The 23,127-nt window shown below is 43.4% G+C and overlaps 1 protein-coding gene and 1 long non-coding RNA gene across 5 annotated transcripts in view; both read left to right on the forward strand.

Annotated features, from left to right (window-relative positions):
- FAT1 (FAT atypical cadherin 1) overlaps nucleotides 1-23,127 on the forward strand; it is a 120,605-nt gene that overhangs the window by 22,343 nt on the left and 75,135 nt on the right. The gene's annotated exons all lie outside the window — the stretch shown is intronic.
- Nucleotides 41-2,745, forward strand: LOC123653287. Its single transcript, XR_006743018.1, has 2 exons — nucleotides 41-1,842; nucleotides 2,071-2,745. It is a non-coding gene; the product is annotated as an uncharacterized LOC123653287 (long non-coding RNA).

Genomic DNA, 23,127 nt, shown 5'->3' on the forward strand with positions numbered 1-23,127 from the left:
TGTTCAGTAAACCATTCGGCCCACGATTTAGGCTGGATTTTAGATTTTGGCCCCTTCTCTGATCGAGTTCGACACCCCTAATGTAGGGTGTGAGTCAGGAAGATGGAACCGGTGGAACCCGGATGAGCTGCCCCGAGATCAGCCAAAAATAAGGAAGCATTGAACTCATGACCACTGATAACGGATGTCTATCTGTGTTGCTGCTCTTATCTGATCAGAAGCATCACTGTGGTTTTGCTGTCACTTAGAGACGCCTTGGCAGGGTGTTCACAGCTGGAATGTTTGCAGACTTCAGGCCGTCACTGCCACCCCCTCTAGCCTGCTGTGCAGAGGTCACTGCACTGTGCAGTGCACTGAGAGACGACTCTGCTGAAACTTCCGCCCCATGATCTGCTTTGCTCAGGGCCCCTGCAGGTGTTGTGTGAGAGGCTGATAGAGAATGTGGTGTGGAGGAGACCTGGCTTGGCGTTCTGGCTCCTTCAGTTGTTAAGTGGGTGATTTTGGACACGTTCGTTGTCTTCTTAAAACGGACTTTCTTCATCTGTAAGATGGTCGCACTCAAAATGACCACAAGGTGTACATGAGGATGCGAGGGAAGAGCACGGGAGGGTTGTAGCAGGAGTTAGGGTCTAATGGTGCCTTGGCCATGGTAGCTGTGCTCTGTTAGGATAGTCTTTCACCTAGCAGAGGTCCTCACACACAACATCTGAGGCAGCCAGTGCATGCTGGAGAGTGTCCTGTTTTGCACTTTGTACATAGCTCTTCATTTAGCTGCTTTTCCTAGCTGATTCCTATAGTTCTATGTCCTTCTCCTCTGATGGGATGTGAACCTTTGCATTACTTTGCTGCGGCTGCCGTAACGAAGCACCACAGACGGGGTGGCTTAAACAACACGAGTTAACCTTCTCACAGTCTGGAAGTCCAAGGTCAAGGTGCTGCCATGGGAGGCTTCTTCAGAGACCTCTCCTTGGCTTGTAGATGGTTGTCTTCTCTGTGCCTCCACGTGGCTTTCCCTCTGTATGTCGCTGTCCTAATCTCTTCTTATAAGGACATCCGTCACATTGGATTAGGGACCACGTTGGTAACCTCATTGTAACTCTTCAAGCTCTGTCTCCTAGTTCAGGCATGTTCTGAGGTACAGGGATTAGGACTTCCGTACACGAATTTTGGGTGTTATAATTTACCCCTAAACCACTTTGAAGGGCAGGCGTTATAATTTCAGCTCATGCATTCTTTATCCTCAGCACCTGGCCAGAAGTGCCTGCCGTGTAGAAGCTGCTCACTAAAGATTAAAAGGCTGAGTGATTGCATTAATGGCTACTTTAGCTTTGAATGGCCCGCCCTCTGAGAAGGAAAGTGGAAACAGAAGGAAAGTGGGTAATCACGGCATTTGTCAGCATAGATGGAACTCATTTTGTTTACTAATCTCATTGATGTTTCCTTTATTACTGATTCCATTCTAAAAAGGGATGTTTTCGTATTATAGTAAAAGTTTTTTTTTTTTAAAGTAATACCTTGGGTATTCAGTCAATACCACTCCCGGTACCCACTCCCACATCTAATAGGTATATAACACATGAAAAATAGGATATTCTCCTAGAAGTAAGTTATTTTAGATGCTATAATAAATAATGTGCTCTGGTTTATTCAAGGGATTCTTTTTCTCATGAATTAAATACTACCAGCATGTATCACACATTATTTATCACCCATCTAAAATACCCAAAATAGTTAAATTCAAGAGAAAATAGCATCATCAACAGCAATTAGTAGTCCTTCATCAGAAGAGAATAAATTTTTTTCCTTGTTGTCATATTCTCCAACATGAATTAGAATTTTCAGGTGTAGCCGAAACCAGTTTGGCTCAATGGATAGAGCGTCAGCCTTCGGACTGAAGGGTCCTGGGTTCGATTCTGGTCAAGGGCATGTACCTTGATTGCAGGCACATCCCCAGTAGGAGGTGTGCAGGAGGCAGCTGATCGATGATTCTCTCTCATCGATGTTTCTAACTCTCTATCTCTCTCTCTTCCTCTCTGTAGAAAGTAAAAAAATAAAAAAAAGAATTTTCAGGTGCAATGTCAACAGAAAAAAATACCCCCAAGTTAGAAACTGAAACTCTGAAGTGTTTTGAATCTCCTCAGGATAGTTACCCCTACTTTCTTCCCTTTTCCAAAGTGGGTCTTAAAAACCTAAAAGGAGCTGCTGTAAGTTAAAGTTCGAACAGAAAATAGAACCAAAACCTTAATTTACATTTCTTTGATGACTTAAATTATATGAACACCGCCTTGCTTTTTTTTTTCCTTTGCAGTGAAAAGAGTATTTTCGTTGCTTTTTTAAAGCCTCGTTTAGAAATGAGTACTTTTCACCTATATATTTAAGAGACGGAGATATTTTTGCTACCAAGAGAGAAAAAAGAGGGAACAACCCACCCATCCAACGCTGCCGCGACCTGAAATAGATCCCCAGTGGTTTGCAGGCTCCGTGGCAGGCCAGCCTGTCCCCCGGGTGACTTCTGGGAGGCAGGGGTGATGGGCAGGGGGGCTGGGAGTATATAGGAAACTGTTCTGCGTTTGTATAAATATTGACACTTAAAGGTGAGAGAAAAGTTGGCCGTTTCTAGGTCACCTGTTCTGTCATTCTTGCTTTCCAGAGCAAAATACGTCATCTACAGTAGACTTAACATTTAGATGCGTTTTGAAATGAAATACAAGTGATGTAATAATTATGCCTTGGCCTGGTATACATTGCAAGGGGTATTTTTGGCGGTAGAATTACCAGCGCATGTTATTTTGGAGAATCCTGATAAGTCAAAGGGGATCATGATGTAGAATTCCTTCAGGGAAGGTCAGTGGGTTTTGTGCAGTAGAAGTACTAAAATTGGATATGCTAATTTTTGTTTGGGGGTTGCCTGATTGATTTCTAGGACTGGTTGGAGGTGTAGAGTGGTGCCTGTCAGATGAAGGAAGGCCGGGCAGTTCAGGGACACCAGTGGGGATCCCCGTAGGACTCAGCACTGGCACTTGGTCTGGGTTGAGCTGGCTCAGGTTGGGTGTATTAGCGCCTGCCTAGAACCTCAGTGTCCAGGCTCTGACTGTCTCTCCTAGTCATGCCTTTCCTGTTGGGCTCACTCAGTGGTCGGCAAACTCATTAGTCCACAGAGCCAAACATCAACAGTACAACGATTGACATTTCTTTTGAGAGCCCACATTTTCTAAACTTAAAAATTCTTCTAATGCCACTTCTTCAAAGTAGACTCGCCAAGGCCGTGGTATTTTGTGGGAGAGCCACACTCAAGGGGCCAAAGAGCCGCCTGTGGCTCTCGAGCCACAGTTTGCCGACCACGGGGCTAACTCACATGGGCCCACACAGGAGTCCTTTGCCTCGAATACCAAGAACCTGCCCACGTAACTGGTTACTTCTTGCCCTTGACTTTGAGTAACGTAACCGAGCATTCGGGATGTTCTGCCCATTTCAATATTGTCAGGTATGTGTATCATTTATATACTTTTCATAGAACAGACAACATATCCAGAAATCTGAATTTAGTTCCTACTGTTTTTTTAAGATCTTTTTTTTTTTTTTTTAAAGGAGCTTACATTTGAAACGTCCCTTGAAAAGTAGTTTTGTTTTTTATTTTTAAAGATAAAATTCTGTGGACTACCTAAAATATGTGCAGTCCTGTCAGGTTTAGGTTTTGTAGGTACTTGATAATGGGTTTTGCTGAAAGTTCACAGTAATTGCCCTGTGGGAGTGACAGCTGACTCATCTGCTAATCTCTGTATCACATGCTCTGCCTGGCAGGCCTCTAGGTGGGCGGTGGGAATTGTTCTCACAAACCCTGCCCACACGATTGCTCTTCCATTTGAGATTTGGAAGGGTAGGGAGTGATGTGAACAATTACTCAGAAAGTCAGTCTTGTTAAGAGCCAATCTCCAGTGCTGTCAGTGAGATCCCCCTCTTCCCCTGCTTTTTGTCCCAACATCTACAGCAAGAATGTCAAACTCAAAGGCTAACCCGGGCCAAAGAAACAAGATTTAAGTTTATGTGGGCTGCAAAAGAACAAAAGCTTCCATTTTCATAGAAACGTAGGTTTATTTCGACAGAGAGATGCTGAGTACAAGGGCTGAAATAAATGAGTCATCGTTAACATAAAATAATAGAACATTTTAATAAAAATTAATGTTTTCTTAAACATTAACTTACCAGACACTGAATAACTGCGCAAATAGGCGACACGTTAATAAACCTATTTTTCTTGTTCTCCGAAAGTAAAATATTTCCTGTTGCGCACGCCAAGCAAGTCGGTCCAAGACTAATGACGTGGCCATCGGCTGCTAAAATATTCGCTGCTGGTATTAGTGGGGAGAAATGGTGTGCCTGCCTGTAAGGTGTGTAAGGGAAATGAATGCAACATGATTATAGTAATCAGTCATTAGGGAACGTTGTAGTTCATTATTAATAATTATGTATAACAGGACATTGTAAAAATTAAATTACAAAATTGTAACTAAAACATTTCTTATATACCGTTATATTGGCTGGGACACAAAAATGTTTGTTGTGGGCTGCGAGTTTGACATGCTTGACCTACAGCGAGGGTTACAAAGCAGGTTTAATAGGTGTTAGCAGAGCAAGTATCTTTAAAAGGAGTGTAATTTCACATTTACGTTTGATTTGCCTCACTTTCTACCTCTCAGCATTCACTTCATTCTCACTTCAGATGTGTTCCCAGTTCCCTTTGTTGTAAGCTTCCAAGTTGAGTGGAATCTTGAGCATCTGTCCCTAGATTTGTGGAATTCAATTCAGTTTAGTGTTCCGGGCTAACGGGTACCCTTCCATGTTCATTGCTACTCGAGCACCAATAAAAAGTTCAGCTTTTTGCCAATTTTGAAAAATGAAGGATATGTCCAGAAAAATGGCTGGTCACAGACTCTCCTCAAATGGTTAACGGAAATGTGAGCACGTCTGTCCCCTGATGTGGGCATTATAACGGAATGCCTGCGTGGGTTCCCCCTTCTGTCTCAAGTTCTTCGATTCAGGGTTTGGCAGTTTTTATAACGCAGCCCCATACGAGTGTTTCCCTCTCTGACAACTTATTTGGGGAGACCATGTTTCTCACTAAGATAAGGGCAGATTCTCAACTTTCTGAGCGCCGTGTGACTTTTAGAATCCCACTCGGGGTTTCAGGATTGAAACGGACGTTTCGATGAAAAGACTTGGAGTGAATGAATATGGAAATGCAACTATGGCAACAAGATAAATCACCGGCGGTGAGATCTGGGAGGGGGGATTAGGACTCCCCTTTTCTTAAGAGACTTTGGCCACATTCTCATTGCGGGGGAGTGTCCCTGCTCCATTCCTGCCTTACCCATCGGGAGTCTGGCCCCTGGCCTTCCTTCATCAGCGGGACATGCAGAACGAATGAGTCTGTGTCGTGGGGAACAGAGAGAAGGGCCTTCCAGGAGCGGGGGAATGCTGCTGGGGCTTCTGTCTGTCTGGCAGAATGCTTGAGCTATTTTAATTATTTATTCCACATTTTAAAACAATCTTCCTCAACGGACAGCGGGATATTCAGTGTAGCACAGGGACCTCTGCTTTTCCCCAGGGCTGGTTCTCTCAGGACAGTAGAACGAGGAGGGTGTCCATGGGTCACGTGGCATGACCATAACGTCTGGAAGAGTGGCCGCTGGAAGTGTGGTTCACTGGTGGGGAGACCAGCCACCTGGATGGAGCTGGGCCCGGAGCTCCTGGCAGCAGGAGCCCGTAGATGCAGTGGGAGGCCCCGGGAGGGAGCTGAGAAATGTGCTGGTGAAAGGGCTTTTGTGTGGCTGCCTTCTCCCCGCTTGGCTGCAGCTGCTGACCTGCTCTCTCTGTCCTCCTAGAAAAGGTGAAGAGGAAAGAGGGATTTCCCAGCCACAGTGCCACTGGCAGTCTGGCTTAGGCAGACGTTCTGGTAGATGTCCAGCTGTGGCCGTGTTGGGGGGAGTATCAGTCCGCGCTTCTGTGCCCTGCGATTCTGAGTCGAGGCAGGGCCCAGAGTAATTCCTACTGAGGAAGGGATCCTCCTGTGAAGCAGGAGGGTGTTTAGGTGCCTGTAGGGTCTAATTAGCAATCCTGAGGAAATTCCATTTTTGTTTTCAGAGAAAACAGAGGATCAGCTAGTCTCTGGTTCTGTGCGTGGTTATTTGGCTAAGGGACTCCTTCAGGCCGGATGGGCGCACTGGCTGGGTTAGGAGGCTGCATGGCCTGTGGCTCAGGGCGGATTGTGCTGGGACCAGGACGTGGGGAGGCTGCGCAGTGCTTCTGTGCGATCTGAACGATGTGTGAGGGCCGGGACATGGGTGCCTTGGGGAGAGGCAGCTTCCTGTCTGGTCTCCGTGGCCTCATGCTTTCAGTGATGACGATAGTAATGACCACGGCCATTCGGATAATCAGAAACCACAGACACGGTGACAGCCAGGTGCTGTTCCAGGCACTTCCTGTGTGCTCATTTCTTTAATCCTCACACCTCCCAGACGGAGGACCCACTCACGGAGAGAGGCAGTGACTTGCCTGAGCCCCCCGGGGTGCTCAGTGGCCGGACTCCGGAGCCTTGCTTGCAAACACAGCCTGGAACTGCCTCTCACTTATAAAGGACCACGGTGAGATGCTCTGCGGACGCCCCTGTGAAAACTGCTAGGGGAGCAGGGCTCTGGGCTGAGCTGGGTTGGGTCAGGCTGGAGACCTGAATCCTAGATTTGAACTTTATCTTAAAAGGAGTAGAGTGTCTAAGAACCTTCATCATTTTTTTTTTAGAATGACATGTTGCTCTTCAGCACATTTAGGAGAACAGGCTTTTGGTGTTTCAAAGTGGTGGCATTTCAGCAATTTGAGATTATTCCAGGGATGTCACCGGTGAGTGGTGGGAGAATCCGCTCCAGTTGAGGTGGACAGGTATCTCACCTGTGTTTTCAGTTGTGATCTCCTGATCTCATATAAAAACACGGGTCAGAATGCCAATTTGAGTGTCTTTTCATAAAACAAAGCTCGAGATGGTTGTTGGGGTTCTAGCTAACCTTGGAAACCAAATCAACCCACAGGGTAGCTGAAGTCAACTGAATCTGCACTCGCCCTGTAAGCAGGTTACGTGCATTGTTCTCTGGCCTCGCCCGCCGGGCTCCCCTGGCTTGGCAGTTGGCTCACCCGCCATCCGGTGCGGCATTTACATGAGGGCACGTGGCTCTCCTTAGCCCTCTTGGCAGGGAACCATTTTTTTTTTGTTCTCAGAGTTGTGCTCATAGCTTGGTGAGTGACTATGAATAGAGATGTAATGCTCCGTTGATATCTGGCCTGTTTTTTCCATGTTGTCCACCTTGCACACTTATTGACACTGAGTAGATTTTAAACTTCAGGTGTTTGTCCCTGTTGGATTTTTTTTCCTTACCCACTTAGTTCCTGTCATTTTGACTCTGTGGATTATTTCAGTACGGAAGACTGGACTTGTCAAGCTCTTGGTCTCTATGAGCGTCTATTTTGCAGAGTGCGTTCCATTGCATTATGTTTTATGGCACTTCATTGAAAAAGAATCAAACCATGTTGGTTATAAAAACTGCATGCTCACCCTACAGGACATAATACCACAAAACACACGCTTTCGTGCCTTTGTTACCGGGAACACGTGAACTTGGGAAGATTGCCATGCGGGGCACATGCCTGTACTTGCTGACTTGGCAGGTAGCCAGCTTCGCAGCAGTGATAGAGTCTGGAAGCCATTCACATATTTCCTTCAGGGGCCGGCCAATCTCATCAACTAACCCGCCTTGTCAGTTATTCTACGTGCTCTCCCCTCAGAGTATCTGATCCTGGATCGAACCCATTTCATTGCTAGGCCTTTTATTATTTACTTACCACAAGTAAAGGTCAGGAATTGTTATCTCTCTTTTAATTTGTTTTTTCTGTGTCACCTCATTACTGCTGTGTGTGTGCTCCATGTGAGGAATGTAGGTGCTTATGCAGGTGGGCTCCGACTTATGGGGAAATGACGTTCCGTCGCTGTAGGAACGGATCTCCGCCATACCCGAGGACCTCTGTATGTCCCTTTCCTCTACATGGCCAGCTTTGTGCGGGGTAGAGTCTGAATCTTCTCTACCGGCCTCCTGGAACAGGCACTCAGGAGATATTTGGTAGGATGGCCAGGTAAGCCATGGTTATCTCTTCTGAAAGTTCTTTCCCAAGACCCCACCCATGCACAAATTCATGCACAGGGCCTCTAATACACACACGCACACGCACGCACACGCACACACACTGAGTGGCCAGATTATTATGTGTTCAGAGATCATAATCTAGCCACTCGGTGTATAGTCAGCAGGTATTTCTATGTGTACTGTGTAGCATGCCACTTTGTCTAGTATATGTTTATTTTATAGTGGGTTTTCTTTCTATTTTGTAAGTGAGGTAGGTCAATACTTTATAGTGATGACATAGGAATCACTTTTCTTTAGGTTTATACATGTGCTTAGAGTGATTCAAGAGAACCTGGCATTCAAGGTTGCCTTCAAGTGAGATCATAACCTGTAGTTCTTTACAGACCTGCATCGTCAGCTAGCCCCGTCTCTCTGTTGAGGTGTACGAGACAAACGATTCTAATAAACTAAGTATAATAAACAGTACACCTGTTTTTAAATCAAGCAGCCCTCCAGGCCAACATTTGAGCTTCAGTGTCGCCAGCTTACCATGGAAGCCTTCCTCTGCTCACCTACTGGTAGAAGTAAAATAATCTGTCAGAAAATTCTAATAATAAAGTTAATTTTCTTGATAGACTGGGTTTTTACTTAAATGAACTTAACAATCAGAGCATTTGGGATTTAATAAACCGTTTTAGGTTTCTAAATCGTCCCTTTATTCAGCACAAAAGAAAAGTTGGTAAATAATTCCTATTTTTATGGGTTAGTGTTCATTGTAAAAAAGAACAGTAAACAACTTTATGGTGAGAGATGAAAGAAATGCCTGTGTGGCAAAATGTTTTGAAATTTGATTGATAGGCATTAATTTTTTATAATGTCCAGTCAATACGTTTTTTGACTTTTGTGGAGGTCCTTTTTTATTTTATTTTATAAACAGTGATTTTGGAAATATTCATGAAATAACATGTTTTCTGTACCACAAGTTGAGGGCGTTTCCTTAGTTGAAAACAGCTTTTTGGAAGATGACGTTAAAACAGTTCCACCATAAATTCTGACTTAAATGATTCTCTAACAGTCCACTTGTTTTTGGCTCTTTACTAAGTTTCTTACTAGGTTCTTTACTCTTAAAGCTGCTTGATAGCAGGATGTTCAGACATTTTTATTTCTCATCTCAGTGCTAGCCAACAGTTGGTGCTTAGTAAATAGTTGTTTCATAATGTTCATCTTTTGGTAAAACTAATAAATGTTTGTCATATGATGTTCTTTTTTTTATTTGTTTCTCAGATTGAAGGTGTTTACATGTTTAAATGGGGGGGAAAAAGATGAGTTTGTCATGTAAACACCAGGTTAGTTTCTCAGTTGAGACATCAGCATGGAAATCAGTTATTTTCAAAAGATCTAAATTTTTTAAAAGTATTTTTTTCTTAGTAGAGTGATAACCACATGTAGAAGTAGAAAGCTAATTAAGAAGGCATGAATACAAATAATATTCATGTTTGGTTTTAATTAACTCAATATTGTTGGTTTTAGAAAAAAGTCAAATTTAAGTATCACATCTACAGAATATGAAGTTCTATAATCTAAGACCCATGATTTTAAAAGTATGTTTTGCATATAGTGTAAATTTTCCTAATAAAGTAAAACAGATTTGCTTTTCTTATTTTACTGACACCACAATAAAGGCTTCATGTATTGCTGGTGCCCAGTGCTCTGCCTGGCACATGGTAGCACCCAGCTAGGCTTTGTGGGTGAGTACAATTTCAAATTGAAATAAACTATCACAAAATCGTAAAAGGGAACCCTAACTAAGTAACTATTACTGGGAAAGACCTTCTTAAATTTGTTATATTGGGTAAATAGGAAATTTTAATTGGTGGTATAGTTCTGCCTGTTCTTTTTTGAATGTATTTTTATTGATTTCAGAGAGGAAGAGAGAGGGAGAGAGATAGAAACATCAGTGATTCTATCAAACAATCATTGATTGGCTGCTCCCTGCACACCCCACACTGGTGATTGAGCCTGCAAATTGGGCATGTGTCCTGACTGGGAATTGAACCGTGGCCTACTGGTCCATAGGTCAACTCTCAACCACTGAGCCAAGCCAGCCGGGCTGCTCTTCCGCTTAAAGTGCCCTCTTTCCCACACCTATGAAGTAGCTAAAAACAAAGCATTAGAACATCAGCCACAGCAGAATGTCAGTAACAGTGCCAAGTGCCTTTTTAAATTTTCCTTCTCTTGACGACACTTCACCCAGCAGTCTCGCCAAGACTTGTTCGTGTGATGATTTCAAGGTTCCACAAGCTAGAGGACAGAAGCCTCAAGCTCTCTTGGGGTCTGCCTACCTTGTCCCTTCCACATTCTGCTGGCTGAGTAAGGTGATTCAGCAAATTGGAAATTAGACTTGTGGAAATATCTACTGTGGTATCTTAAAAAAATTCTGTCGTATATAGTCAGCTGTATGTAAGATTTTTTAACACTGTAAAACGTTTCATGGCGTTAAAATACTTTGACATAATTTTAGTGTATTTCAGTTTAAGCTAGAATTTAACCAGGCGTACAAGATGTATGCGTGATGCCTAAAGATACCAAAGCAATAGTGCTCTATCCTTTCTCTATTTTAGTTTTTATCGCAAAGATTTCTGTTTTCTTTCTCCCAAGGAAACTGAGGATCCCAATTTTTGAAGAGCGTTTTAATACCAAAGGAATATCCGAGGTGAAAGGCAGCAAGGAGTTCTTCACAATAGCCTTTGGCTTCTAGATGTTACCTACCTCATCAGCACCATTTTTCTTGCTAATTAATTTGTCAGAAATTATTTCATTCTCTTATTGCTTTCTCCAGAGCAGTGGTCGGCAAAGTCATTAGTCAACAGAGCCAAATATCAACAGTACAATGATTGAAATTTCTTTTTAGAGCCAAACTTTTTAAACTTAAACTACATAGGTGGGTACATTGTTATTAATTAGGGTACGTGGTATTTTGTGGAAGAGCCACACTCAAGGGGCCAAACTGTGAGCCACAGTTTGCAGACCACTGCTTTAGAGTAGGGGTGTCGAACTCAATCAGAGAAGGGGCCAAAATCTAAAATCCAGCCTAAATCGCAGGCCGAATGGTTTACTGAACAGTCATAAACTGTCATTGTGATGGAAACGCAGCGGAGTGCAGTGATGACAGCGTGGTGCGGGCCACATTGCAAGGCCTGGCGGGACGGATTTGGCCCGCGGGCCTTGTGTTTGACACATGTGCTCTAGAGGATGGAAGACTTGGGGGAAATGGAATGGGAAGTAGATAGGAGATTTAGGAGACATGAAAATAGAAACTGAAATCAGGAGAAAAGAGGAGTGTTGCTTTGATATCTGTTGCTTGATACCACTCCTCAAGTTTCAGCTTAGATGGAAAGATATTAAAAATAACTTAAAGATGTATTAATGCTATGGTATTATATTAAATTTTGCTTGTGTTGGAGTTATAGGGCATATATGCAACAGAATAACCAGAAAAAGGCCCTGTGTGAGTTGAAAACAAATCTCATGGTTTGAAAAGAAAAGAAAAAAAAGTTAAAACAGTTCTGATTCACAAAGCATCCCAATGTTTTTGTCTGGAAAGTTTTGAAATTAATATCTATTAACACTGTGGAGAAGGAAACTTGGGGTTGTCTTATAAGGAAGTAAAAAAAATCATCATTTGGATGATGGAAAATATAGGTGACCTTGGTAACGCATAATTTTTTTTTTTTTATTGCTTGAAAATAGTTCAGAGCTCATTAAATATCAAAATGAATAGTCTTGTTTCTAATAAAATTCACTGGATGAAATTAAGGTTCTACAACAGAAGTGTATTGGGTTTCATTAGAAACTTAATTTAGAGTTTAAGCTGACCTAAAATTTGATATTTTAATAGTGAGTCTTGATATAGTATGTAGAAGATCATTATATCTCTAGAAATAACAATCTTAAATTCTTTATGTTGGCATTTTTATTATAAGCACCCAATCAGCCTATATAAACTAAAAAACAACAAAACAATTCATGTCTCAGAATACACCATAAAAACATTTATTAGAAATGTTCTGTTACTTAGATTCTATTATTTAGATACAAGGGTCAGTTAAGTAAGGTGATTTTTACCATTTCTAGTAGCACCTGTGTGTAAATTCTGCCAGTATTTTTTATTTTTTGGATCATCAATGGATTAGTTTAACAGGTTAGGGCAGCACTGCTCAATAATACTGTCCATATATGTAATTTTCAATGTTCTAGTTGCTACAGTAAGAAAAAATAAAAATAGGTGATATTTCAATGATATATTTTATCAAAAAGTATCGTTTCAGCATGTAGTCAACATAAAAACACTAGAGGCACGAGATTTGTGCACAGCGAGTTTCCCTCAGTGCAGCCTGCACCCTCTCCAATCTGGGACCCCTCGAGGGATGCCCACCTGTACGTTTAGGCCTGATCCTCCTAAATGGGCAGTCGGGCCTCCCTCTTACAATCCAGGACTGCTGGCTCCCAACTTCTCACCTGCCTGCCTTCCTGATTGCCCCCAACTTCTTCTGCCTGCCAGCCTGATCATCCCCTAATCACTCTCCTGCCAGCCTGATTGCCCCTAACTGCCCTCCCTTGAGGCCTGGTCACCCCCAACTGCCCTCCCCTGCTGGCCATCTTGTAGCAGCCATCTTGTGTCCACATGGGGGCAGCCATCTTTGACCACATAGGGCAGCCATCTTGTGTGTTGGAGTGACAGTCAATTTTCATATTACTCTTTTATTAGATAGGATAGTAATGAGGTAGAGCTTTCACGTTCCTGTGTTCATGTGAAATCTTGAAAGCGGTGTGCACTTTACACGTGGAGCACACCTCAGGACAGGTTAGAGATCTATGTAGAGTTCAGCTACTTTACAGAATATTGATCCGTGTAAAGCAAGGCTGGGGCACCCGGGGGGGAGAAGGAGGTGGGGAGTTAGTAGGTGCCCATGTGGAGTTCAGTGTTGTGAGGGAGCCAGATCCCTTCTCCTGATGGCATTCAGGAGAAGCATCACACTGGTGTTGCAAAAAACCCATCACACTGGTGTTGCAGAAAACGCCCTGTCAAAGATGCTGATGGTGTCGATCCTGGCATGGCTTCTAAAATATTACACGGAAGTGATTCCTATGATTCAGACTAGCTCCAAGCTCGATGGAGACGCATCCTGCCATCCTTTCACCTGGGCTCACTCTGTGCTAATGGATGTTGGAAAACAACTAAGCAGTTCATTGCAAATTGGAACTGTGTTCTCAGTTAAACATTTTCCACTGATGGCTTCTGTAAAATTCTGAGTGAATCGAAAGTCTTTTTCTTTTCTTTTTTTTTCAAGATAAACCTGTTATTAAACTTGTCCCATTTACATTGTTTTTTGGGGGCCTCTTTGGGGTCAGTAATTCTAATGTAAAGATTAGAAATTTATTTCACCAGTAAAACAAATGAATCTTTTTTTATGTGAAAATATGTGAGGTCACAAGACAGCTAGCTGTTTTCAACCCTTTTCATCTCATCTCATGGCACACATAAAATAATTATTAAAATTCTGCAGCACACCAAAAACATATTTACTGCCAGTGTCTGACCAAAAAAAGGTATAATTTTGATTCATTCACACTCGCTGAACAGCTATTATTGTTGTGTGGCTATTGTCATTTTTAAAAATTTGACAGTCTTAAGGGAGAAGAGGTCAGTGCCCCCGACTGAGTAATCAGGTGCTGCGTGTTTAAAAATTCTTGCAGCACACCGGGTTGGAAATTGCTGTCCTAAGACATTGTTTTACAGAGTAATTTCCCCCAAGAGTTGATTAGATCAGGTCCACCATGTCCAAAGGGAAATAAAGCCCGTGGTAATTAGCCAACAAGTTCCTGCAGGCTTGCAGAACTCGAACCTGTGTAATTCATTCAAAGCTCACAATATCCATCCTTCTCTCTGGAACGAAGGACCATAAAGTTGTCCTTCTGCAGACCTGCCCTTGGTGTTGATTCAGGGTCCCACTTCCGGTGTGGGGATCTTCTGGGTAAGTTTTGGGACGTGCACAGGATACTTTTCAATGAACACAGACTGGGAAAGCCCACGGTGCCCTCCTGCCCCTGGTCGCAGCGCACAGACCCACCTGTCTGCATGTGGGCTTCAGCAGCGTCCCACCCAAAGCAGTGAGTGAGGCCTAAGTAAATATGTTTGTTCTGTGCCTGCTGCTGGCCGGGAAATCTGCTGAAGCAGCTGGAGATTTTCTTTAACCTCCTTGGCTGCCCTGCCGGCTGAATCATCACCGTGACAGGTAAATAGCATTCTTCTGGGATGCCAGGTCCCTCCCCCCTGTCCCCAGCCCCTGCATTTCTTAGGGCTGTTGAATGGAGGGATTGTCTTGTTTGGAACCCCGTGGATCTGGTCACAGCCTGGTCCTCTGAGAACTGAGCTGCCCCAGGCCATCTCCCTTCAGGGGGCATTTTGGAAAGCCCGTGAAAGGGCCGCCTGGGGAGTCACTATTACCTTCAGAAGGGCAATCAGTTTGGACCTGGGAGTGCGTATTCAGGACCTGTTAGCTTGGGCAGGCTTCTGGGGGTAGAGAACAGCCCTGGGGAGGGGAGGGATAATCAGAGGAAATGGTTGCCAAAGCCACCAGATGCATCTGCCACCTTCTCTGTGGGAACACCCCTTCAGTTGCAAATGTCTTTTCTGCAGGGGCTGGCTGGCTTTGGAAACCCCCTAGGAGGTCCGGGAGGAGTTGGAAATGCTTACTTAATGTTGGTTCTTTGAAGAGTTGACTCCCCACCGCATTTGAGCAAAATTAGCAGAGAAGTACCCTCATTTTAAAAGTGAGCTTTATTTTTCAATGAAAAAAAAAAAGATTAATATATAACCATTGTAGAAGTCTGTGAAAAGGCAGACTGTTGTGAAGAATAAAGAAACTTCTAAAGCTCTGCTCCTTAGAGCACCATTGAAATATTTTGCAATTTGTGTACACACACACACACACACACACACACACAACCACAACCACCCCTACCTCTGCAGCTCCTGGTGCTGGATTAAAAATAAAAGTAAACATATACTGCACGTTGTGTTTTGTTGACCGTCTCTTAATATGTCCAGACCCCTTAAGATTCTTGAGTTCACTTAGAGAACATGGTATGTTATCACAGAGATAAACTATATGTATAATACCCAATATTGGAATATTCAAATTACTTGCTTGTTGGTGTGTTACTCTGTCACACTAGCATGAATTCCACAAAGTGGAATTAGTAGATGAAGGAAATAAAAGTGTAAGCTTTTTTATGCCAAACAAATTGCCACATTTTTATCAAGGAAAAGACTCATCCGCAGCCCAGAGCACGCCTCTCTGTATTCTTGGCTGCAACTGAATATTTGGATTTAAAAACAAAACCTAAAAAGGCCCCAATATTGTTGGTGAGAAAATGACCCCATTCAGGGAACTATCATAATCAAAACAGTGGTGGTGAATTTTGTGCCTATAGTTCCGTGTTGAGAAAAATTCTCATTTTTATAAACCAACCTTTTGAGATTGTACTCTCTGATTTAACTTAGCTTTTTCAGATCTTTGTCCCCATTGGCATCTGAAGAGTTATTTGTGTTAACTTACTGTTATTTTTAGATGAGATTTTCCTTATGTGCCAAATAATGGCCCTGTGAAAAAAGAACTCTAAAATGGCGATTGACTTTATTTCACTTGGTTAGATACTGCTTATTCTACACTGAGTGGCCAGATTATTACATCTGAACGCATAATTATCTGGCCACTCAGTGTATATATTAGAGGTAGGCCTAGTGCATGAATTCGTGCATGGGTGGAGTCTGGCCAGCTTGGCCAGGGGGAGGGGATATGGGCAGTTGGCCAGCCTGTGTGCTGTTCGAGGGGACAATTTGCATGTTAGCCTTTTATTATATAGAATATACACTGAGTGGCCAGGTTATTTTGCATTCAGAGATCATAATAATCTGGCCACTCAGTGTATAAAACCACGTGTTTAGTCACCAACAGGAATCCCCCATTTGGGGATGCAGTGAGGAAGGAAACTTTACTCAGTCTAAACAGCTCAGTTGTGATACAGCCCTGCTGTGCACAGCTCCACGGTGGGGTCCAGTTCAATTGTGAAGCAGCATGGCTGGCTGTGAAGCTGCACAGCTGTGAGAGGGCCCTGGGGTCAGGCCCCTCGCCAGCTAGACAGCCCTACGTGCTTTTCCAGTGAGACATCCTTAGGGTTTTAGCTCGGGCTAGGAAATACAGCCTTCAGTCATGGGTGGAAAGAGAAAGTATGCTCCCTGAGCCAGAGGCCACCAACTTAGATACACAGAAGCCCCCACCCTGGTCCCTGATTGGTCCATCCTCATGCAAATGAGGGCTCCAAATCCTTTGATTGGTCTAAAAGACACTGTCCTGATTGGCCAGAATGGAGCTATCTGATGGGCAGATGGAGATGTTGATAGGAATACGGCTTTGAAGCTCTGATTGGCCAGGGAGAGCCTCAGTCCTATTGGTTGAAATGGGATCCCAGGAACTTCTCTAAAAAGGCTGGACTGGCTCTGGTGGCAGAAATGCAATGCAGGCGGGCAGTTCAGTGCCGGAGTCAGGCAGCGTAGGCCAGGCCTCTCCCTAAAGTGAGGTGGGTTAGAGGCCCCTGAGTGGAAGTTACTGCTAGGCTCTGTGTTTTAAGTTTGAGTCCAGTTAGTTGCCAAGAGTCCTTAGTAGGTATCTTCTTTTTCAGAATCCACTGTATGACTTTCTCATTTTAGCTGCTGTGAGGCTTTACAAATAAAAAAAATATGATTTTATAGTTAAAACCAAGAAAAACAATTTTCTCTCTTTCCTGGATGGTCAGTGTAAATTAATTCACCATCTTCATAGCTAGTATACACTGTATGGCCAGATTATTATGATCTCTGAATGCATAATAATCTGGCCACTCAGTGTGTGTGTGTGTGTGTGTGTGTGTGTGTGTGTGTGTGTGTTAGAGGCCTAGTGCATGAATTTGTGTATGGGTGGGGTCCTGTCAGCAGCTTGTCCAGGGGTAGGGGACATGGATGGTTGGCTGGCCCACCTGCTGGTGGAATTCCTGGTCGAGGGGACAGTTTGCATATTAGCCTTTTATTATATAGGATATATAAACTCAGCACCACCGTGTGAATGAATTAAAACAAATTATCCTATTCACAGGGTGATTTGGTAAGAGATCAATGATCTGCTATTGGGCAATAAGCAATTCCTTGGCAGCTGTGAACTCAGTGTCTTGGGAGAGCCTGAAGTAAATAAAAGACAGATTTCTATTCAAAACAATTGGGCAAAGAACAGTGTTTATTTATTTATTTATTTTTAATTAAATTATTATCTGTGTACATATCTTACCATTCTCCCAGCCCCTCCCCAGAACAGTGTTTTTAAAAAGAGCAGAGTGATAACGGTTTAAGTTAATTGCTCACGTAATAGATAGAAGAATTAAATATGGAAATTAGCTTTGGAGTGAGGCAGAGTGCTGCATTTACATGGATTAGGCCTAGATATCGGAGGCTCATATATTGGTCTAGATGTGCCAAGGTGACTTGATTGAACCCTGGAAAAAAGAACACTCATTCAGAAACTGATATTTTATTCTTTGTTAAGTTCATGTTTCGTGCTTATCATTGCAGTCACTCAAGAAAACTGCATTTCAGTCTAACGTGCCAATAGCATGAAAGAGGCGGGAGGAGGGAGGTACGCAGGGGGAAAAGCTCCTACAGGTTGCTAGAGTGTGGGTGAAAAGAAATTCACCAGTAATGATGGCACCCGCACTTCTGCCTTCCCACGCCCTGGGGGACTGCTTCTGAAGGCACAGCCCTGACTGATGCATCTTCACTCACGTGGAAGTAGGAATTCCATTATTTTTCTAAACCAGACGCTGGCTGTCTGTTTCAGGGAACAGTTGGTTGATTGCATTTCTTCAGGGCTTCATTTGCCAGTGCGTACTTCTTGTATGTATTTGAATTCCAGCTTTAGGGGTTGAGAGAGTCAGAGAATGCAGAATAGGGATCCGAGGTGGATTAATCTGTTTTAGTACTTTTTATGACATGGCAATCCGACCGTTTAAGGGAAGCAGATTTCCTGACCATACCGTAGGTGTTTAGCAATGGACTCATTTACAAATGCACAAGCAAAACTTTCCTATGTAATAATGTGACCTGCCGAGTAGAAGAGAGAATTCAGTGTCTGCCAGTGTTGTTTTTACAGTAGAGAGAATAATACTTCTTACTCTCCTTGAAGGGAATAAAATAGTCTGTTGTAGAAGTTAACAACAACAACAAAAAACACCTCCACTTTTTTTTTTTAAAGTAACCAAATATATGCTTTATGGAAAGCTCTGTTCTGTTTTAATTGCAGACTCCCATATATAGAAAGCATTTTATGGGTCGAAAATTACTGGCTCAGTGCTTCAGAAGGTTAAAGAAAGGAGCCTCTGAGATGTATTAAAAGGAGAAGCTCGCTGGAGTAAATAATACGTTGAACGCATAATCCCTACCTACGGGGTAGCTAACAGCACCAAAGCAGTCGCAGGCTGGTGGTTGAGATCCGCTGCGATTTTAAGAAAACCTTAATGAAGATTTTTCATTTCCAGGTGGAATTTTTAGGCCTTCGTATGTTCTCCGTTCTTACTAAACACGAAGGAAGTTTGCTTTCCCACGGACTTTCTCATTGCAGTCCCTCGGTGATGGCATGTGAGCATTCTCTGATGGCACTCTCAGCTCTTTGAAATGGTGTTCAGGACACAGCAATGCTTCATTACAGCTTATTCATTCATGAAATGGGAGCTTGCTCTTTCTCTCCCTGGGAGGAGAGGTGCCTGTGAGCGCCTCCTGTGCCTTTTAGGAATGCTCTGTTTGATCTCAGGGGAATGCCCTTGGCATCCCCTTCCTGCAGGGAGAGAAAGGTGAGGTGGATCAGGCCAGATAAGACAGGAATGCGCTTCTTGCTTGCTTGCCTCTCATTTTGGCTTGGAGACTGCAGCTATATATTTATATCCTTTCCCTTTTTTTGCCTAAGCAGGCAGCGAAGTCAGATACAGGGTTCCACCGGCCTGCTGAGTTCCTGAAATTCATGACTTGATTTGGGACATAAAAGAAGCTGCCAAAAATAATAAAGAGATGCTGGCATTTTCAGTTGGTTGAAATGGAACTCGGAATAGCAAGGGAGAACTATCCTACCTCTCCTTTGTGTCCTAGGTCGCCCTGCCCAAAGGTTACCCTTGCTGTTCGGATTTGTTTCCTTTCTGTTTAGCTTTGCCACCCTCTTCGGATTATTGGTCTGAACATGTTTGTCTGCCTTCATTCATACTGACCGGTGGGTTCAAGGGATCTGTGATTTCTCTTTTTTTCTTTCTTTTCCTGTTACCCCTCCAAGTTAATGATTAACACGTGGCCATTCAGTTGTGAAAGGAATGTTGATTGCTTTGGAAAAATACATGGTCATTATTTAAAGTTTCCTGAAGAAGCTTGCTAGTTATTTCGTTCCGTTGAACGCAGGCCCAGCGCCAGGTCCATTGGTGCTGGCTGGAAGGCACAGGTGTGGGAGGCAGCCCGGCCAACAGTAGCTGGTGAGGCTTGTCCCGGAGCCAAAAGGAAATTCACAAAAGCACTTTCTTCCTCTGCCGGCCTCCGGCCCTGCCTTTCTAAGCACTGAGCACCCCTGAGGGTTGTGCCAATGAACCTCAGTACTGGAGCTGGAGGAGAGCGCTGGTCTAATCACAAGCTTAAATAAAAATTAAAAAAATCGTGTAATTAAAAACATCTTGAAAACAACTTTTTTAAAATTTATTTTTTTATTGATTTCAGAGAGGAAGGGAGGGGGAGAGAGAGAGAGAGACACATCAGTGATGAGAATCATTAACTGGCTGCCCCCTGCACGCCTAGGGATGAAGCTCCAAACCTGGGCGTGTGTCCTTGGCCAGAATCTAACCTGGAACTCTTCAGTGCACAGGCCAACACTCTATCCATTAAGTCAAACCATCTAGGGCAAAAAAAAAATAAAAAAAAAAATGAAATTTTTAAAAAAAGAGATAACAGTTTATTGTTATCAAATACACATTGTTCATAATGACTTAATGGAGTGGGGTAGTGAAGAAAAATTTCTTACGTACTTAATCCATTCTTAAATACAAGAAACATGACAAGTTCCAGCTTATACCTATATAGTTCTGTCTAAGCTATTCATTTGCATGTTCAATTCTTTGCATAAGTGAATGACATAACGCCTATAATGTGTTGGCCTAGTGGAATTAATGGTATGGTAATCTCACTAAGCCATAACTCTTGGAAACAACTGGAAAATTCAGTTCCATTACATGTTATGTGAAATATCTTGTCATTTTTGTTTTTAATTTTCTGCGAATATTTTGCGGGTCCCTGTGGGAATTTTATCTGTTTGCAAAGGGATCTCTTGTTCCTAAAAGGACTTAATCACTCTAGAAGATGAGACGAGAGAGTGAAGAGCCAAAGAGCGAGCTGTGATGGCCCTGGTGGGGGAGGGTCTGTGTGTGACCTCCGGGGGAAGAGCCAGTCCAGTTGTCTGTCCTGGGCTGTGGGAGGAAGAGATGAGAAAGGGAGATTGAGGGGGTGGGAGGTGGAGTGAGGACGTGGTACCGAGTCTGAGCATCAGTGACTCATGTACTGCTTGGGTCCCCAAAGCGGGAGGACTTTGAAAAGGAAGCTCTGGGAGAATTTCACAGCGGCAAGATTTGAGAGGATTAAAAAAAAGGCCTCGGTGAAGAGTTCATTCATTCGCTTATGACTGTTTACTGCAGGCTGCTACCTGCAGGAACCTGCCCTGGTGTCTGAGATCCACACACTGTGTGGTCCGCTGGTCTCTGGGGAGAGGAGGTGGCTAATGCCCACGTACAGATAAACACACACCGCTCCCGGCACAGACGGGCTGCAGGGAAAATGCACGGGGCCAGGTGACCGGGGTGGTGTGCAGGGTGGGGATGGCCTTCTCTGGGTTGAGTGGTCAGAGGAGGACTTCTGAGGAGGACTTCTAAGGAGGACTTCTAAGGAGGACGTAGTGCTTGAATACCAAGGAGGAAGAGCCAGCCATGTGAGGACAGTCTGTGATCGGAGAGAGTAGTGGCCCCCAAATACAAACAAGCTGCTGATGGTGGGAGTCTGAGGCGAGGGGGGTGAGAAGACAGGGCCAGGTCTATGACGACGGTGGGTCTATGGCAAGGTGAGCAGGTGAGCAGTGGGGATGCAGGACAGACCCTGGGGAAGGAGTAGCCTGCCCTCTCGCTTTTAGGATAGATTCTCCTTTTTCCCCTACGACTGTCATGTCCCGGAAGCCCTGTTTTGAATTTTGTCCCAGCTCAGGCTTTCCGCCTGGCTCTTGGGGACCACTGTGCTCACTGGTAATCATTGGTGACAAGGAGGGAGGCAGCAGAGTGTTCTTCCAGTCATCTGACTGCTCTGTTCATTTTTGATGCTTTTCCCAAACCAGTTCTCTTCCCAGGTCACACACAGGCTTTCTTTTGGATATAAACCCGTGAAATCGTGTTGCTGTTTTAGCTGCTTTAAACAAAAATCAGTAAAAGCAAGTTGCTTTTTCTCAGAAGTTATTTATTGTGCATATTCGATTTTTCCCCTAATTCTTTAGTTTTTTTTTTAATGTGACAGTATTCTTTTTTAAAATTTTTATTTCAGAGGGCAAGGGAGAAGGAGAGAGAGATGGAAACACCAATGATGAGAGAGAATCATGGATCGGCTGCCTCTTGCAATGCCCCCTACTGTAGACCTAGCTCAGTCCGGGCATGTGCCCTTGACCAGAATCGAACCTGGGACCCTTCAGGCTGGAGGCGATGGTCTATCCACTGAACCAAACCAGCCAGAGGACCGATGGATTCTTTATAGAGCCTTTTATTATCTCAAGTTAAGAATTATGGCTCCATAGTCTCTGAACTGATGAATTAGCAAGAATCCTTCTCCAGGAGCCTCAGTTCAGTGTTTCAAAGTAGGTACTCCCTGAAAAATTTCCAGATTGCTTAAAATAGTGCAGATTATATAATTCCTATGCATGGATCACAGGCCCACTGGGGAATCTTGGCTGGGATTGTTCTGTAGGTGAGTGTATGCAGGATTTCATAGATTTGTTCAGTCTTGATTTTTCTCTCTAGTTTAGAATCCACTCATAAATGTAGGTCTTTTGTGATTTTTTAAATAAAATATTTTTATTGATTTTTTTTGGGGGGGGAGGGAGAAAGAGAGAGAGGAATAGATAGAAACATCAATGAGAGAGACACATCAATCTGCAGCTCCCTACACGCCCCCTACTGGCGATCATGGCTGGGTCGAAGCTCTTCCACTGAGCCACACCAGCCAGGCTGCCTTCTGTGATTTTTAAATATGTAGCAAGTGAGTCATCTTCAGCTGCAGTTAAGTCTGTCACTCATGCCTTTCTTTATGGAAAAAAAAAAATCTGAATTTAGAAAGATAAATTAAAAGATGATATGTATTTACAAATTGATGTTTTGCCTTAACAAAGAATCTTAGTAAGGTTTCAATAATCAGATCTTGCAATGCTTTTAGGTCCTTATTTACAGGTGACGGATTTAATTTGGAGTGTTTGTTAACACGAAACATGGTATACCCGGAGTTCCTCCTGAGTTATCAGACTCAGTGAATCAACTCTTAACTAGGTTAGCTTTCCCTAACTTCAGTTTCTGAGTTCTTACGGTATCTGGTTCGGCAGCAAATTCTATATTGAAAGTAATTGAATATTGTCTCTACGTTAATACCTTTTCAATTTGTACACTCATTTGGATTTTTAAAATGTAAAAACTGCTTGGTGGCTGAAATGGAATTGAATGGAGAAACCAGTTTGTTTTTTCCCTTGATCAAAAGTTAAAGAGAAACACCCGCTGGGAGTGGGTGGGAAAGGGGCTTATGCAGGTTCATTACCCCCCTGAGCCA

The sequence above is a fragment of the Pipistrellus kuhlii genome, unplaced genomic scaffold (genome assembly GCF_014108245.1).
Source record: "Pipistrellus kuhlii isolate mPipKuh1 unplaced genomic scaffold, mPipKuh1.p scaffold_m20_p_3, whole genome shotgun sequence".
NCBI lineage: Eukaryota > Metazoa > Chordata > Mammalia > Chiroptera > Vespertilionidae > Pipistrellus > Pipistrellus kuhlii.